Source organism: Mastomys coucha, unplaced genomic scaffold (assembly GCF_008632895.1).
Source record: "Mastomys coucha isolate ucsf_1 unplaced genomic scaffold, UCSF_Mcou_1 pScaffold20, whole genome shotgun sequence".
NCBI classification, from domain to species: domain Eukaryota; kingdom Metazoa; phylum Chordata; class Mammalia; order Rodentia; family Muridae; genus Mastomys; species Mastomys coucha.
In genome coordinates this window covers 24,197,383-24,204,657 of record NW_022196903.1, presented here as the reverse complement: position 1 = coordinate 24,204,657, position 7,275 = coordinate 24,197,383, and the positions used below count along the sequence as shown (strand labels likewise).

Sequence of the window (7,275 nt, the reverse complement as noted above, 5' to 3'; positions counted from 1 at the left end):
GGCTAAAAAAAAAAAAAAAAAAATTCAGTTTTTTTGGGGGTGGGGAGCGGCACTGGAAGTAATATAGCGCCATCTACTGTAGAAATAGTGAATTACTGTAATTTGGTATTAACTGTAATTCATACAGTTGGTGACTTGGAGAGCTTTAGTCAACAATTTGGAAGTCTTGTCTGTCTTTCTATCTTCTATCTACCTATCCATCCATCCATCCATCCATCCATCCATCATCTATCTATTTTATTTTTAGCCACCAGGGAAGAAGCTTCCAGCTCAGCTCCACCTTGGTTTCTCTATGTCCTGAGGTTAGAGCATATGGTGTCTTTAGTAATAGGGTCTCACCATCTAGTTCTGGTGGGAAACTAAGCGCAATGGAAACTGCCTGTGGTGCTTTGAGGGCCCCGGTCAACAATCCATAAGGAGGCAGCCTACCCTGGTGCTGGGTTTCTTGCTTAATAACATATGGTTCCTGGAAGCAGTTTCATCCCAGAGTACCTCTGTTCAAATCCTCTCTTAAAAAGCTTTTTATTCGGGCGGGGTGTGGTGGCACATGTCTTTAATCCCAGCACTTGGGAGGCAGAGGCAGGCGGATTTCTGAGTTCGAGGCCAGCCTGGTCTACAGAGTGAGTTCCAGGACAGCCAGGACTACACAGAGAAACCCTGTCTCGAAAAACCAAAAAAAAAAAGCTTTTTATTTTTGTATTTTTTAAAATAAAAAAGATTTATTTATTTATTTATTTCATGTATGCGAGCACACTGTTGCTGTTTTCAGACACACCAGAAGAGGGCATCGGATCCCCATTACAGATGGCAAGATGGCTCAGCAGGAAAGGTGTTTGTTACTAAGCCAGACAATATAAGTTCCACATTCCACTCTAAATGTCTTTCTCCTCCTCCTTTTCCATCTCCTCCTTCTCCTCCTCCTTTTTTTCTTCTTCTTCTCCCTCTTCCTCCTCTTCCTTTTCCTCTCCCTCGTTGAGACAGATTCTTCTATGGGGGCCAGGCTGGTCTTGAACATTTTTTTCAACATTAGTTCCATTTTAAAAACAAAACAAAACATTTCTTTATTTTCATTTTACATGCATGTCTGGTGCCTCTGAGGCAAGAGGAAGGCACTAGATCCCTTGGAACTGGAGTTATCGACATCTATGAGCCACCACAGGACTGCTAGGAACCAAATGCAGGTGCTCTAGATTAGCACCAAGTATTCTTTTTTAAAAATCTATTTTTTAAAAAAATTATTTATGGGGCTGGAGAGATGGCTCAGCGGTTAAGAGCATTGACTGTTCTTCCAAAGGTCCTGAGTTCAATTCCCAGCAACCACATGGTGGCTCACAACCATCCATAATGAAATCTGATGCCCTCTTCTAGGGTGTCTGAAGACAGCTACGGTGTACTTACATATAATAAATAAATAAATCTTAAAAACAATTATTTATGTATGGGAGTACATTGTCACTCTCTTCAGACACCAGAAGAGGGTATCAGATCTCATTATTGATGGTTGTGATCCACTATGTGGTTGCTGGGAATTGAGCTCAGGACCTCTGGAAGAGCAGTCAGTGCTCTTAACCACTGAGCCATCTCTCCAGCCTCTGCATCAAGTACTCTTTTTAAAAATTATTTTTTTAGGGCTGGAGAACTGCTCTTCCAAAGGTCCTGAGTTCGGATCCCAGCAACCACATAGTGGCTCACAACCACCCGTAATGAGATCTGATGCCCTCTTCTTATGCATCTGAAGTCAGCTACATCGAATTATGCCGTAGGGAGCAGGGCTGACAGAGGTCCTGAGTTCAATTCCTAGCAGCCACACATATGATGGCTCACGGCCACCTGAACAGCTGTAGTGTACTCATACACATAAAATAAATAAAATAAATCTTGAAAAAAGTATTTACTTATTCATGTGTGTATGTGTGCTTCTGTGTGCATGTCACACAGCACAGGTGGAGGTCAGAGTTCAACTTGTAGAAGTCAGTTCTCTCCTTTCACCTTGTAGGTCCTAGGAGTGGAACTTAGGTCACCAGGCCTGGGGGCAAGTGCCTTTACCTGCTGAGTGATCTCACCAGCCCAGTATCCAGAGCTCTTAACTATGGAGCCATGCCTCTTTTTAGTTTACTGTATGCAGTTATACTAATCCAAGTTAAAAGTGGATCCCAGGGGCTGGAGAGATGGCTCAGCAGTTAAGAGCACCAACTGCTCTTCCGAAGGTCATGAGTTCAAATCCCACCAACCACATGGTGGCTCACAACCACCCGTAATGAGATCAAGTACCCTCTCCTAGGGTGTCTGGAGACAGATACAGTGTACTTACATATGATCAATAAATAAATTTTAAAAAAAAGTGGATCCCAGCTGAGCAGTGGTGGTGCATGCCTTTAATCCCAGCACTTGGGAGGCAGAGACAGGTGGATTTCTGAGTTCAAGGCCAGCCTGGTCTACAGAGTGAATTCCAGGACAGCCAGGGCCACACAGAGAAAGCCTGTCTCAAAAAACCAAAAAATAAAAAATAAAATAAAAAAATAAAAAATAAAACAATTTTTTAAAAAAGTGGATCCCAAACAGTTAGATTATACAAGCTGTGAGGTTTTTAAACTTGGGACAAGGGACAGAAGGGAAATTCTACTAATAAGAAGATCCTCACTGAAACTTCAGAAAGCCATAGCATTAAACAAAACAAAACAAAAACCCTCATGAACCTTCAACTTAGACTTCAACTTCACCTTTAGACAACCTGGTCTCTGTCAGGAGCTGTCATGTTTTGTCTGCTCATCCTGTAGCTGAATTACTTCTCCTTGTTCTAGATGCTCAATTAGGTGCCATCCCAGGCAAGTGCCTTCTTAATCGCCTTCACTAGTGCCTTTTTACTGTAACCATCTGTGTACCGTGAGCAGCAGTAGTAAGGATCTTCCTGTCATTTCTCTCCTGGCTTCTTCCATGGATACCGTTAGGAACAGTCATCATTTCCCTTGCATCAGTGAAGGGATCAAAAGCCCAAGAGTCCCAGGGGGACCTAGTGCTAGTTACTTCCCAGCTGTTGATGGAGAGGCTCTCTAGTTCAAGGGCTCAGGGAAATCTGTAGGTACCTTTTACTGCAGAACTCTGTTCCACCACACATGATCTACCATATAGCTCCATGACATGCCAAATTAAAGGGGATTAATGGGGACTGGGTGTCAAAGAGTGGAGGTTCTGAATGGTGGACATACAATTCCTTTTCCTTGGACATGGCCTATGGGAGGTGGCTCCTGGAGGAGTGGGGCAGGGCCAGGGTAGGGTGGGGGAAGGGCACAACGTTGAGTCTGGGGAAGTAGGGAAGTGATGGGAGACAGCAGAGTACTTGAGAGTGGCTTAGCTTTTGAATGGTCTCACACTTTTCAAAAATTAAATTAAATTAAAACTAACTTTTCATTTATGGGGGTACGGAGCACATGGGTGAAGGTCAGAGGACAGTTTGCAGGAGTGGCCTCTTTCCCAGTGTGTGGATCCCAGAGATCATACTCAGATCATCAGGCTTGACAGCAAGTCTCTTTCATTATTCATTAAGCCAGTTTGCCAGCTTGGGTCTTGAACTTCTGATCTTCCTGCCTCTCTCTCCCAAAAACTGCCCTGATAGGTACTTACTGCAATGCCAGAGTGTTTGTGTTGAAAGTTAAAACATCTGTGCTTTTATTTAATTTTCTAGACTCTATTAATCATTGTTTTTATTAGGGTGGGCAGGGATGTGTGCCGTGTTGCCTGTGTGGAGACCAAAGGACAACTCTGTGGAGTTGGTTCTCTCCTTTCACCTTAGGTGAGTTCTGGAGTTCAAACTCAGGTTGTTGGGCTTGCCCAGCAAGTATTTTCCTGCTGAGCAGTCTTATGCCAGGTGTTTCCTTTATAAAGTGCTACTCCTTGTGTTGTGTTAACAAAGGTCTCTCGCAGGCTAGAGACATGGCTTAGAAGTCAAGAGCATTGGCTGCTCTTCCAGAAGTCCTGAGTTCAATTCCCAGCAACCACTTGGTAGCTCATAAACATCTGTAATGAAATCTGGTGCCCTCTTCTGGTATGTAGGCAGAATACTTTATTCATAGAAAATAAGTAAATCTTTCAAAACAAAACAAAAACTAACAAAGGTCTCTGTCACCTTCGTTTCCCAGGAGATATGCCTCAGAATGCCTGACCATGGGCACATAGCTGATAGTGGAGAGAACTGTGGGCTCTGGCCAGACCTTCTGTCTACCAAGTTCAGGACATTCCATGAAGGAGAGACTCTCTAAGATCTAGTTAAAGGACTCTGGAAAGTCTGTACTCTGTTCCATCCCACATGATCTACCCTACAGCTTCTCGATGTGCTAAATTAATGGGAACTATATTTACAAACCACATAGGCTCTTCCTGAATCTAGGGAAAGGGGCAGCTCAAGGTAATTGCTAAATTTCTGTATCCAGTTGCCATAGCAACTGGATGGAGGGAATTGAAGATCTTCAACAACACTCATCTTTGCAATAATATTGTCTTAGTCATACTTCTATTGTTGTGAAAAGACACCATGTCCCTAACTTGTAAAGAAAAGGATTTAACTGGGAACTTGCTTACAGTTTCAGAGGTTTCGTCCATTATCATTATTGTGGGGAGTGTGGTGGCATACAGGTAGACATGATGCTAGAACAGTCGTTGAGAGCTTTACATCCTGATCCATAGACACAGAAAGAAAGAAGTGCTGGGTCTGGTGTAGGCTATTTGTTTTTTGTTGGTGTTTTGGTTTTCTAAAAGATTTATTTATTTATTTATTTATTTATTTATTTATTTATTTAATGTGCATGAGTGCTCTGTTATGTATAGCTATTCTGCATGCCAGAAGAGGACATCAGATTCCAGTATGGATAGTTGTGAGCCACCATGTGGTTTTTGGAAATTGAAGTCAGGACCACTGGAAGAGCAGACAGTGGTCTTAACCGCTGAGCCATGGGGTGGGCTATTTGAAATCTCAAAGCCCAACCCCACAACACACTTTGCCCAACAAGACCATATCTAGGTCTTCTAATCTTTCTCAAGTAGTGCCGCTCTCCCATGACTAAGCAAGCATTCAAATATCTGAGCCTATGGGGGCCATGCATATTCAAAACATCACAAATACTATCCTTTATTTGGGTTCCATTTCCTGCACCATTGCCCGTCTCTTTAAAGTAATCAACCACGTTAAAATTCTTCACTGAGTGGATTGTGGTGGTAAACATCAGTAAAACCAGCATTCAAGAGGTAGGGCTAGGAGGACTGCTTTATGTTACAGGCCAGCCTGGCTACAGTAGCCAAAGCTACACGTCATGATCCTCTATGAAACAAAACAGACACTTTAGCATGTACTCCCTCCCTTCTGCCCTCTACCCTATGGTTAGATTGCACTCCTTGGCTCTTGGTCCCTGGGAATTGAGTGTGGCCAAGGACTAGTGATACATAAATGGAAGAACTTCAGAATTCTTCAGTGTATGGTGGGCTATGGATAGCGAGAAACAAACCTGTGCTATGGAGAGTCACTGAGAGTTGGGTTTTATTACTCTCAGGACTGTACAACCCAAGGCATATGTCAAAAGGTCAAAAGTGTTTGTCAGCTCCCTGCACTGTGCTGAGTGAAGGTGGGGTATTGGGGTTGTTTAAGAGCACTGTGTAGTAGAGGGAGAATGGATATTTGAAGACAAGAGGCAGGACCAGTTTCCCCATGCTCACACCCTTGGGGTGTGTCCCTCCCGGCAATCAGGGTCAGCTCTACTGGGCTGCTCAGGTGAGGTGCAGAGCCTGCTCTCCTGAGTGCTGCAGCTTGTGAGGGGCAGGGACAGCTCTCCTGCTCTCATGACTCCAGGGTGGAGTCTCCTGCCTGCCACAGGTGGTGAGGAGCAAGGAGGGAGGAGGGTATCTCTCCCTCATCCATGCCACCTCACAGTACCCAAGTGGTAGGACCAGCTCTCCCATCACTGCCCTGCAACTCCTGCAATGTACAGGACCTCTCCGATGAGTACTGTAGCTGGCTAGGGCTGGGGACAGCTCTCTTGCAACGCCCAGACGAAGGGTGTGGCCAGTTCTGCAGGGCCCTCAAATATCAATATGTCCCTGGGGCAGCAGCCCAGCCCAGGGACATCTGCCTGGCCTTGGGTAGTAACAAATCCATGTTGCTGAGGGCCTCGGACCTAGACATGGCTCCTAGTGGTGACAGCACAGGCCAGGATCCTACCATTGTCCCAAGCGGCATCCCCAGCTACTCACATCTACTACCCACAGTCTCCAGCTCTGCCTCTCTTCTTTGTGCCCACATCCTTCTGTTTCTCTTTCTCTTCCATTTCCCCACCACTTACTTGCTCCTCTTAGTGGTGCTCAGAGTCTCTGAGTGTCTGGGGCCATCTCAGGAGTGGTCTCAGCAGTGCTATGTCCCATCTGTGCATTATGGCACCAGGCGGGGGTCATCTTGGGCATGGTCTGCCCTCCGAAGCCTGCATGGCACTGGACTGGTGGTCATCTCATGCTTGCTCCCTGTCTGGGCCAGTCTGGTGGCTGTCTCAGGTTGGCACCTTGCTTGGCCCGCCCAAGTGACCTCTGTCCCAGGCTTACCCAGGGGCTCTGTGGTTCCAGGTGGGGTTCTAGTCTCCAGCTTGTTCCCTGTCCTGGAAGCCTATCCCGGCCTGTCAGGCACAAGACTGGAGGTCATCTCTGGCGAGCTCCCTGTGCAGGACCTCGGCTCTGGACTGGTGGTTGTCTCAGGCCCACTTTTTTCAGGGACGTTAGGCTACTAATCTAATCACTCAGATGCTCACAGGTCAGAACAGAGTGTAACCTCTCTCCTCCTACTGCCACCTACTGATGCACATGTGACACAGCAGCCACACCTGCAACACTCTGGAGGCAGGGGCAAAGCTGCTTTCAACACCCCCTCCTCCCATAACGTCTATCTGAATGGCAAAGATCAACTGACCAACCTAACACTGTGAAATGGACTGGAATTGGACACTCAGGAGCAACGCACACAGGAACTTCCTGTATGACTCTGGGAAGCGCGTTAGCACTTTTCTATAAGATCAACCATACATTTACCATGCCACTCATCAATTCCTCTCTAATCTAAGAGAAATGATAACTTCATTCGCACAGGAGTCTAGATTTGAGTGAATAGAGTGGCTTTATTTATAACTCTCACACTGGAAGCAAATCAAATGTCCCGGTGATGAGGGAATGGATAACCAGTGGTTCATCTGTACACTGGATGCTACTCAACAAGAATGAGCAGGTGCATCAGAAAGTGTGAGTGAG

At 45.6% G+C, this 7,275-nt stretch overlaps 1 non-coding gene across 1 annotated transcript; it reads right to left on the bottom strand.

Moving 5' to 3' along the window:
- Nucleotides 1-6,745: 6,745 nt before the first annotated feature.
- Nucleotides 6,746-6,875, bottom strand: LOC116100181. Its single transcript, XR_004122524.1, has one exon. It is a non-coding gene; the product is annotated as a small nucleolar RNA SNORA17 (small nucleolar RNA).
- Nucleotides 6,876-7,275: the final 400 nt, after the last annotated feature.